The sequence below is a fragment of the Triticum aestivum genome, chromosome 2B (assembly GCF_018294505.1).
Source record: "Triticum aestivum cultivar Chinese Spring chromosome 2B, IWGSC CS RefSeq v2.1, whole genome shotgun sequence".
NCBI lineage: Eukaryota > Viridiplantae > Streptophyta > Magnoliopsida > Poales > Poaceae > Triticum > Triticum aestivum.
Window position 1 is genome coordinate 93,619,747 of NC_057798.1, and position 12,220 is coordinate 93,631,966.

Consider the following 12,220-nt stretch of genomic DNA (forward strand, 5'->3'; position numbering starts at 1 on the left):
GTGAAATCTCTACAAAGACTTATATTTAGGAACGGAGGAAGTACTAGTATAGAACATACTTTAATTTATCAGCGAGATAGTACAATGCTATGAAGTTTCCAGCTTCTGTTACATGTATGTTGCGTCCAAGGTTGCCCGTTGCAACATTTCATCAAATACAAAGGAGACTAACATGCATGTTATTGCATCTTAATGATTGACAGATCATAGCAAATATGTACTCCCTCCGTTCCAAAATAAGTGTCTCAACTTTATGCAAACTTTAGTACAAAGTTGTACTACTACTAAACTTGACACTTATTTTGGAACAGAGGCAGCTAAAGAAAACAATGAAGACCCATGATGCTCAATCTTCTATCATGAGGTCAATCACTTTCAGCTGTCAGCAGAATCATGATGTTCAGAAGCGCCTCATCATCTCCAAGAATCAGCTCAAGCAACGCCTCCATAACCGTGGGAGTCCCGTGAGTGACGATGATCCTATTCCCGCGGCTCCGTCCACTTCTACCTTCGGTTTTCCCTCTCGTGATGAGTATCCTGAGTTCTTTGATGATCTTGATGACATTCGCCAGGTGTGACCGAGTGCGTTTAGTTCTTCGCCCCTTTTTACTTGTTGCTGTCGAAGGGGGAGAAGTAGTATCTTAGTATGGTCGTACTTGATGTATTAGCTATTTGTGTTAGCCCTACTATTGTTCGAACTTGTTATGTTGCTACCTATGATATTATCTTGATCATGTGAGACTATGTTGTTATCTTATTATCTTGATCATGTGAGACTATGTTGTTATCTTATTATTCTTGATCATGTGAGACTATGTTGTTACCTTGTGGGTATGGTTTTTTTTAGTCTATGGTTTTTTTAGTCCATGTGTTATGGTGGTTTCATATGTGAATGCCTCTCTCATATATATCTCCTGGAGATACATATGCATCCTAACATATTCATCTCATGCTCACAATGAGGGGGAGCCAAATACAAATAGAAACATCAACATACTTTGTATTCTTGCTCTCATGTTTGTCAATGTTGAGACTATTTATTACAACTGTGATACTACATGTGTGATTGTCATCAACAAACAAAAAGGGGGAGACTGAAAGAGAAATCATGCCTTTACATCATGTTTTGGTGTTGATGACAATATACATGTAGGGGACTACCAATGGTTGTTAAGTAAATCTCAGGTGTTAGTCCCCGGTTCATCGAAGTGTGTGGATCAAGAGCATACGAAGTGATTTTACTCAAGGATGAAGTATCAAAATTGATTTCAAAATTTTTCCATGAGTATAGGATCCTGCACTATTAAGAGGGGATCGATAGGGTTAGTTTAAGGCTTGCTCATTCCACAAACATCTGTTCCAAATATGCTATTGTTCCATTTTTATATTCTCTGGTATGGTTCTGTCTCTGGCCTGCCGGATGTCCGGGCTTGACCTCGGATGTCTGGGCTGACGGCGGATATCCGCCCTGCAGGCCGGATATCCGGTCCTTGCTATCCAAAATGCACTTGTGCTGGTGCTATTTTCCGGATTTCCGGCCCTCTATGCCGGATGTCCGGGCCCTCCATGCCGCGCCGGATGTCTGGGCCCTATCCCGGATGTCCGGCCTCTGCTACCCGTGGAACAACTGAGGTTCTGTAACCCCTTAGTGATCGCGCCGGATGTACGGCCATCTGCCGGATGTCCGGGCCTTCCTGATATACCGGATGTCTGGGCTTGGCCCCCGGATGTCCGGCCCCTCTGTTTTTTGATCTTCTTCTGCCTTGTTCCTTGAGTGCCTTTGCCATTCCGGATTTCCGGCCCCTAGCCCGGTTGTCCGGCCTGCCCATTCACTTACACTACAACGGCCACATTTGTGCTCACACCATATATATCCCTTCTCCCCCCACGGAGAGGGCTGACGACTCACTTTGAACAAGCCCTAGAACACATTTCTCTCTCTCTCTCACTCCTCCACACCAAATCTTAGATCCCCATGGGATTTGAGAGCACTTGAGAGAAGTTGTCCAATCAAGTGATAGATCCACTCCTTCTCCTTCTTTGCACCAAAGGAATTCGTGATTTGAGCAAGTCTTGAGATTTCCCCCATCGTTCTTGTTACTCTTGGAGGTTGGAGACTCCTAGGCAGTAGGAGTCTTCCGGAGAGGAATCGAACTTTGTGATTACCCCCGGAAAAGTTTGTGAGGGTATGGAGACCACCCCAAGGTCTACCACTAGTGGTTGAGAAACGCCTCTGTGGTGTTGTCTCAAAGGGAGAATAGGGTGAGCCTTCGTGGCGTTGGTGTGTCTTCGTGGTAACATCCACCTCTCTAACGGTGACTAGCTTCCCTCCAAGGATGTGAACATCGGCATACATCCTCATCTCCCGAAGTTGCGGTTATTCCTAACCTAAAATTTCTACTTGTGGTTACTTGTCTCTTTGCACTTACTTATACCATATTTTGATTGTTTACTTACATGCTAGTGTTACATGCTTAGTACTTAGTACTCACTTGCAATTGTTAGGCTCGCCTTCTTATTCCGCATTATTGCCTAAAATTTCTAAGTAATAATCAAAATTTGTAATTGTACCTATTCACCCCCACCCCCTCTAGGTCCATCTCGATCCTTTCAATTGGTATCAGAGCCTCGTGCTCTATTCTTGTGGCTTAACCGCCCTAGAGCGAGATGAACCCGGATGGGACTCCCCTGGTTGCAGATCCGATGGATAAAGGCGAGACTTCTTCTGAAGTCAAGACCTTTACGTCTGAGGATCTGGAACGGACCTTGCTAAGAAAAAAGAGGAGCATGATGCTTCTCTTGAGGCCTTGGTCCAAATGATATTAGCCACATTGTCCACGATGCTGGCATCACTCTCGGGTGGTGTGGCTTCGAGACCAAGTGTGCCTGCTTCGTCACTTGGTCAACAACCTCCTATCAATGAACACGCCAGTGTTCCTTGGCTTTATGCAAGTCCTCAGGTTGAGAAACCAAGATATAATCCTCAAGGCAAACCTCCTTTACTTAGTGCCACTTCCGATTTTGCCTTGTGGAGTTGCTATGCATGATCATCTTCGACATGGAAATGATGAGATGCTGGAGATCATGGAGTATGGTTATCATGTGGTTGATCCAAAGAACCCTACACCAAGAGAAATTTATGACAAGAATCTCAATGACAATGCAATCATGTGTATAAGGAGATGTATGGATTATAAGCAAAGGAGACCGTTCATACACATCACAAGTGCCAAGGAACTATGGGAAAGTATTATAAGATCCAAGACTGGCACCTCTACCCTCCGGAGTGCTCAATATGAAATTGCCAAGGGGCAATTGCAAAACTTTTGTATGGAGAAAGGTGAAACCCCCAATCAACTCCTTGAGCGTCTCATGACTCTGACTGCCGACATTGAGTCATGTGAGTGTGACAAGCCACAAGATGGATTCAACATGACTAAGAGATTCCTTGTGGATAAGTTGCTTCATGCTCTTGCCCCATATCACCAGCAAATAGTGTGGGACATAAGACAACACCATGCCTTCAAGGAAATGACTACAGATGACATCATATCCACCTTCCAACTATTTGAAGAGTCAAAGGCTAGTGCCAAAAAACATCTTGCAATGCATGGTACTCCATCATCAAAGATCAATCTTGCATTGAAGGCCAGGCATGTATGTGAAGATGAGCAAAGTGAAGAAGAAGAAGAAGATGATGATGATGATGAAGATGGTGATGAGATTGAATCCGGTGAGGGCCCTTCATATGAAGACATGGCTCTCTTTGTCAAGAAGTTTAGCACGAGAAAATTCAAGGGAAGATTTCAAAAGAAGAAAGTAAGAAAATGCTACAACTATGAAGAAACCAACCATTTCTCAAACGAGTGTCCCTATGAGAAGAGAGAAGATAAATCAAGGTTTCCCAAGACCTTTCCCAAGAAGAAGTTGCCAAATACTTTGAACTCCAAGCTTAAGAAGAGAGATGTGAAAGCAATGGTTGCTCAAGAAGAATCCGATCCGGATGATGTTAGTGGTGTTGCCGGAGTTGCTCAAGACTCTCAAAACACTTTGAGGTTAGTAAACAAGAGTGGTGATGTGGTCACCTACAACTACATGAAAGACTATAAGGGCAATGCTCACAAGTGCCTAATGGCAAAGGCTGTGGTAGAAGATGGAGAGGACCAAAGTTCTCCTGACAAGGTCAAGGTAACTCCATGATCAAATCCTCCTCTTTTCACTCCTTCTACTCCTAGTGATGAGTATCTTGATGCGGAGGATAGTTATGAGGATGATGATCTAGATGATCCTATGCTTGCTAAACTTAATAAGTTAATGTGGTCCCTCAAAGGAAAGAAGCTCACTATGTTTCGTATGCTTATGGAGATGGTGAGTAAGCACACCATCACCATTAAGGAACTCAAAACCCTCATCACCGAGGAAAAGGAAAAATGTGAAATCCTTGAGCGGAAAGTCCAATATGAGGAAGCATGAAATGATGAACTATGCTTAAAAATTGGTGCAAATATTGATGTTCATACTAATGATCTTGCCTCCTTGAAAAAGGCTATTGACTCTTGTGAAGAGTTGATGAATGATAAAAGTAAGCTTGTGAAGTCTCATGCTTCTCTTTTTAAGGATTGTGAGCTTCTATCTGTGTCCCTCAAGACTAAGGAAGAAGAGATCACCCTTCTTACAAGGAGTTTTGAGATGCTCAAACTTACCTATCTTGAAACTCTAGCCAAGGCTTACTCTTCTCCTATTATCAATGTTGATGCTTGTACTACTAACTCTAGTAGTGATCTAGCATCTATTCTTGAGGAAAATAGCTTTCTCAAGGCTCAAATCGAGAAAGGTCTCATGACATGTGCTCAAGGGTAAAACAACCTTAATGAGATATTAAGCCAACACAATGAGGTGTTTGCCAAAGATGGACTAGGGTTTGACCCAAGCACAAGTAAGAAGAAGACGTCCTCTCAAAAGTGCATAACCCCTCTAAAGGAAACATTTGTGCGAGAAGGGCACAAGGAGAAAGGTAAGGTTCTTAGTGGGAAGGCCACAAGGGGCATGCCCACTCTCAGCAAACCAAAAGAGTTCATGCCTCCATCCTATGTACTTCGTAAAACTAAGGATGGAGAAGTTTATGAAAAATTTGTTGGTCCTCGAACTGCATTCCGGTTCTATGCTATTTGGGTCCCTAAGACCCTTGTGACTAACTTGAGAGGTCCCATTGCAAAATGGGTGCCTCTAACCAAGTCTTAATTGTGTGTTAGTTGCCTTCTCCGGTGGAGTGAAATGGGTGATTGATAGTGGATGTACAAATCATATGACCGGAGATAGAAAATTGCTCTACGATTTTATGGAAGCTATTCAACCATTCATGAGCATTATGTTTGGTGGAGGTTCAAAAAAACAGGTACTCGGGTTGGGTAAGGTGGCTATCACAAATGACATGTCTCTTGCAAATGTCATGCTTGTCCAATCCCTTAAATACCATTTGCTTTCTGTTCGCCAATTGGCTTCTGTTGGTTATGATACACTCTTTGGACTAATGGATGTGAAAGTATTTAAGAGATATACTCTTGAAGTGGCCTTTGTTGGAGAGTTGGATGGCAACCTTTACACGGTTGATTTCTCAAAAGAGAGCACATTCCATGCAACTTGTCTAATGGCCAAGTCCGACAAGGGGTTGCTATGGCATCGCCGGCTAGCCCATGTCGGCATGAGAAATCTTCAAGATCTCTTAAAGGGGGATCACATCCTTGGACTAACCAATGTCTCTTTTGAGAAAGACCGTGTGTGTAGTGCATGCATAGCCGGGAAGCAACATCAATCAAAGCACCCACCCAAGAACATTGTGTCTACTTCAAGGCCCCTGGAGCTCCTTCATGTGGATCTTTTTGGGCCTCCTTCATGGGATAGTCTTGGTGGGAAAAAGTATGGACTTGTCATTGTTGATGATTACTCAAGATATACATGGGTGTTTTTCCTCAAGTCCTAGGACGAGACAAAGATCACCTTCATTGATTTTTCCAAGCAAGCACAACACAAGTTTGACAAAGAGATCTTGGAAATAAGAAGTGACAATGGCTCTGAGTTCAAGAACTATACCTTGGAAGAATTCCTTAGTGATGAAGGGATTGAGCATCAATATTCAGCTCCATACACTCCTCGGCAAAATGGTGTAGCCGAAAGGAAGAACCGTACACTTGTGGAGATGGCAAGGTCCATGTTGGATGAATACAAGTCACCACATAGTTTTTGGGCCGAAGCTATCAACACTGCATGCCATGCATCAAACCGGCTCTTCCTCCGTACTATATTGGAAAAGACTCCTATGAGCTCCTATCTGGGAACAAGCCAAATGTCAAGTACTTTCGTGTATTTGGGTGCAAATGTTTCATCCTCAACAAAAGACAACGGTTAGGAAAGTTTTAATCCAAAACAATTGAGGGCATATTTGTTGGCTATGGATCAAACTCTCATGCCTATAGAGTCTACAACAAATCCAATGGTTGTGTTGTAGAAACTTGTGACGTGTAGTTTGATGAATTTAATGGGTCCCATGGGGAGCAAGTTGATCTAAGTGATGTAGGTGAAGGAGACTCCTCTCAAGATATCTTGACTATGGGTGTTGGTGCACTTCTTCCAATGGAACAAGAACCTCATGATGATGAAGAAGAAGATGGAAGTCCCGCACAGCATCAAACTATCTCATCACCCATACCACCAAAAACTCCTATTGTTCAACCGATGCCCGTTGTCCAAGTACAAGAAGATGATCAAGTTCATCCTCATGATAATCTTCAAGAACAAGATCATCATCATGGGAAAGAACAAGAAAGTCCAATCATTGATGATGAACCTCAACAAATAAATTATGAAGAAGAAGATCTTCCACCACACATTAATGATCCATATGTTGTGGATGTGGATGATGGACATGAAGTTGAACCTCGTGAAACCCTTACCTCCATCATGCCTCCGGTGGCCGGTCGTGTTGATGTTGACAAAATTCTCACCGGCATATCGGAAGGCAGAGTCACTCGTAAACATTTGACAAACTTTTGTGCTCACTCCTCGTTTGTGTCTAGTGTTGAGCCCCTCAAGGTACAAGATGCATTGATGGGCAACAGTTGGCTCGTTGCCATGCAAGAAGAGTTGAATAGTTTTGAACGCAACCAAGTGTGGTCATTAGTCAAGAGGCCACCTACCGAGCACAACGTCATTGGAACAAAATGGATTTTCAAGAACAAGCAAGATGAAAATGGTGTAATCATCCGTAACGAGGCAAGGTTAGTGGCACAAGGGTATTCACAAGTTTAAGGTTTGGACTTTGGTGAGACCTTTGCCCCCATTGCCCATTGTCGCTGTCAAAACCGGCAGATCTCGGGTAGGGGGTCCCGAACTGTGCGTCTAGGCGGATGGTAACAGGAGACAAGGGACGCGATGTTTTTACCCAGGTTCGGGCCCTCTCGATGGAGGTAAAACCCTACTCCTGCTTGATTAATATTGATGATATGGGTAGCACAAGAGTAGATCTACCACGAGATCAGAGAGGCTAAACCCTAGAAGCTAGCCTATGGTATGATTGTTGTTCGTCCTATGGACTAAAACCCTCCGGTTTATATAGACACTTGAGAGGGCTAGGGTTACACAGAGTCGGTTACAATGGGAGGAGATCTACATATCCGTATCGCCAAGCTTGCCTTCCACACCAAGGAAAGTCCCATCCGGACACGGGATGAAGTCTTCAATCTTGTATCTTCATAGTCCAGGAGTCCGGCCAAAGGTCATAGTCTGGCTATCCAGACACCCCCTAATCCAGGACTCCCTCAGTAGCCCCTGAACCAGGCTTCAATGACGACAAGTCCGGCGCGCAAATTGTCTTCGGCATTGAAAGGCGGGTTCCTCCTCCGAATACTTCATATAAGATGTTGAACACAAGGATAGTGTCCGGCTCTGCAAAATAAGTTCCACATACCACCGTAGAGAGAATAATATTCATACAAATCTAATCTGCTGACGTATTCCGCAGTGTGACATCATGCCACGGCCAAGCCTTTATTTGAATCGTTTTAATGTCCCACCTCAGTGCATTTAGCGAGGCAGCTTCCTTGGCACGTCTTGTCAAAGCAGAGATCGTGTCCCCTTATTCCGGGATTCTCATCAATACGGGCGTGGGTAACCCAACCGTGCCATTAATCACGGTGCTTGGGAGATAAGCGAGTTCTACCAGGCTGGCGGGGGCACATAGTTTTGGCCGCCCATATAAGGGGATAAGGATCCACCCTTTCCATCTACGCCTTCTTCCTCCCTTGCTTATCCATTTCCGCGCACTCGAGCTCCAGCGCCCAAGTCCGCACTTCCCACCTCAACCTTCTCCAGCCATGTTAGGAGCGTGAGGCAGGTGGATGGCTTCCTCCGTCACGGAGGGGCAAATCAAAAAGTTGAGGAAAGCCGGATACTTGTCCAACGACATCGCGCACCGGCTCCCAGATGAGGGGCAGCTCATCCCCACCCCTAGGCCCCATGAGAGGGTGGTGTTTCTCCCCCATTTCCTCTGCGGACTGGGCTTCCCACTCCACCCATTTGTCCGGGGGCTCATATTATACTACGGCCTGGATTTCCACGATCTGGCCCCGAACTTCATCCTCAACATCTCGGCGTTCATCGTCGTGTGCAAGGTCTTCCTCCGCATCAAGCCCCACTTCGACTTATGGCTAAAGACCTTCAATGTCAAGCCGAAGGTTGTGGTCGGCTAGCAAGCGGAGTGCGGAGGCGCCATGGTGGGCAAGATGCCCAACATCACATGGCTCGAGGGCTCCTTCGTGGGAACCATCAAAGGGTGGCAATCGGGGTGGTTCTACATCACCGAGCCGCGTGACCCTGAATGGGAAGCGGCCCCCGAATTCCAATCTAGCATCCCCACACGGCTCACCTCCTGGAGAGAGACGGGCCTGTCGTGGGGTAATTCGGAAGAGGTGACCGGACTCCAAACCTGTGTCCAAAACCTGGTGGACAAGAAGGTTAAACTCGTTAACGTAGTCCAGGTCATGCTCTTCCGTCGGATCCTCCCGTGTCAACGACGGGCATTCAACTTATGGGAGTTCGACCCGGCCCGGCACCAAACTTTGTCCAAGCTCTTCGACACAACGCACGAAGACGCCTGGAAGGTGCTATTCAAGAGCTCCGAGGTTCCCCCTCCCATTACCGAGGATCGCAGATTCTGCACGAAGCGTCAAGCCAGCGCAGTAAGCTTGTTTTACCCTTTACAGGATACTTGTTTTTCATAGTTTGACTCTATGCGGGATCTAAGCTCCCGCTCCTTTGACAGGACTGGAAGAGGACGTCCGAACAGATCGACTGTCCGGCTCCTTTGCCCGAAGGCCCAGCAGACGCCCGCTTGGCAAAGCTGCTGGTCCCGGCACCTCACGTGGTGCCGGAGAAGAAGGCCAGGAAGAAGGCCACGGGGACTCGGAAGAGCTCCCGGCTCCTGGTGTTGTCGGACTCATCGCCCGACGACCCCGAAGCGCACTCCTCCTCCGAAGACGAGGAGGAGGAAGAAGAAGCCTCTCCCCCTCCAGCAGGGGGAGGAAAGAAAAGGAAGGCCGCCCCAACTAGGGAGGCCAGAGGGTCCAAGAAGGGGAAGACCCTTCTTCCGGACTACGCCACCGACGTCGAAGACGGCGGAGAGGAGTCGCCATCCAGGGCCATGCCCCTGGCAACATCGTAAGTATCCGGATACCAAAATAACTCATGGCGTTCCTTTAGTGCACAGTATCTTCTAACGCCGAACATAATCATGCAGTCCGCCCAAGGCCCAGCGCGACGCTTCGTCGAGCGGATCCCTGGATTCGTCGTATGTGAATAGTCTTTCACTCCCGACTGCTACCTCCCCTCACCCCACGGACGATGCCGAGGTGGAGTCCCAGAAGGGGCCAGGCCAGGAGGAGGTAGCCCCGGAGACGCCGCAAGGTGACCTTCCGGACTCCAGGCGCAAAGGGGATAAACCCCAGAGGGATGTAAGTCCGGCCCTGGGCCAGACACCGCACCGGAACCTTCAATGGTTCTGGAGTCCGGCAGGCAGCCCCTTCGTAAGAAGGGAAAGCCTACGACACCAATGGCCTCCATCCAACCAGAGGCACCGGACAATTTGCTGGAGGTGCTTAACGGCGCCTCCATCAATGAGGAGCACCGCACTATTATGAGTGCGGTGATCCAGAAGGTTCAGTCCGCCAAGAGCGGGCTGACAGAAGCCTGTGCCAGCCTTCTAACGGGCTTTGAGGTATGTATTTAAAACATGTAAAAATGTTACCGCATAGACAGTAGCCCATGATGCTCCGTTTGGTGTTCGGAAAGAAAAGCCGGACTGAGGATCTAAAAAGATATACGCAGGAGTCTAACATAAATATGTCAATATGGGAATGCGGGCTGCGCTGCTGACCTCTGCCGCACTGACTGCGGAGGCCGATGCATTGAAGCAGAGCCTCGAGCGGTCCGAGAACGAGCTCGGCCTTGCCAAGAAGCAGCTCGAGGACAAGGAAGGTAGGTAGTACCTTATGTAAGTATATATAAAAATACCTGGTTGCAAATAGTGATAGGACCAACGTGAATGTTACAGGGGCCACAACCGAGGTGGCGACCCTGAAGGAAGCGTTGTCCAAGGCCAAAAACAATGTGGCCATGGAGTGCACCGAGCGAGAAAAGTAGGAGGCGCGGGCGTAGGAGGTGCAGCAAGAGCTCCATGCTCTTGTGAAGAAACACGGGAGATTGGAGCTTCACTCGAAGACTCAAGAGTCCGAGCTTGCCTCGGCCCTTGACAGCGCCAAATCCGCCAAGGCCGAAGCCCAAAAAGCCCTCCAGGAAATTGAGGCGATGAAGAAGATAGAGGCGGGTAAGGAATTGTTTATGCAAAGCAAGCACGTGAAAGTGAATTATTTGTTACTTACCCAAGTCCAGAGCTCTCCAGGAGCATTCGCAGATCTGCCCCGCAGTGTGTCCACCGCCGCCGCATTCTACCGAGCCGAGGAAGGGAGCTCGACGGAGAAGGTGTTCTGGTCCCAGTATGTTGAGGCCGGACACCCGGTGCCCTTGAGCGACCAGCTGAAGTAGCTGCTCGAGCTCCATAAGGTAGCCGAATAGGCCATGAAGGGCCTAATAGTCCGGCTATGGCCTGGGGAGGTTATGCCTGGGAGCTACTTTGGGCTGGTGAGGCGTCTTGTGGATGCCTGTCCACGGCTTGAAGTCATCAAGCGCTCCGTATGCATCGAAGGTGCCCGTAGGGCTCTTGCCCGTGCTAAAGTGCACTGGGGCAAGCTGGATGCTGAGAAGCTGGTGACAGATGGGCCACCGAAGGGGAAGGAGCATCACAGCGTCGAGATGTATTATGAGGGTGTCCTGAAGGGTACCCGCCTTGTGGCGAACGAATGTTCCAAGGATTTAATTTTTGAGTAAACTCGCTCGTGTTTATCCTGTGCGCTGAAAACTTGTTCATATGCGCTAAGCAGCGCCCTTTTTGAATTTAAAATATTACCTTCTGTGCGGGCCGTTTATTAAATCTGAGAGATGCAAGTCGTCGACTTCTACCCCCATGCCACGAGTGCTGGGGTGTTCGGGATAAACCTGAGCGCTCTTGTTCCCATTCTTCGGTCCTTCGAGGGAGGCGCTCAGCACAATGAACAAGGCAATCGGACTATAATTCTTTATCACTCTCACCTAGCCATAGAATTCTATAATTTTAAATTTCGGGGAAGCCCCTAGTATTCGGAAGACCGAGTTCGGGTCGCTATCCACGCCTAGGCCGGACAAAGCCAGCTCCTCGCTCTAAGCGGCATAAGTCTTTAGGGACTCGAAAACCTCTCGAACAGCGACTGGCTCTCGCCCTATCATGACGGTCAGTTTTAGCTTGCTCTACTGAGGTGCTCAACCCAGCTCAACTGGGGCACAACCGCAGTAGTTCTCCCAGCGCTACCTTAGCCGATATAGCGGAACGTAAGGTACCAAAACATGGGAGCCGGGCAAACCCAACTATTGACCCAAGACATGATTCAGAGCCAATGCATATAATGCTATAAGTTCGGGGTGCCGCACTTGTGAGAGTGTTCGTACTTCTCACACCATATTCCGGGGTACTTGAGCCCCTAGTGTATTGGCCGTACCAAAGTGTACGGTTGCATAATGTCATAACTGAACATATTTACATAAAAAATTAATGCAATAATAGACAAAAGCTATGTAT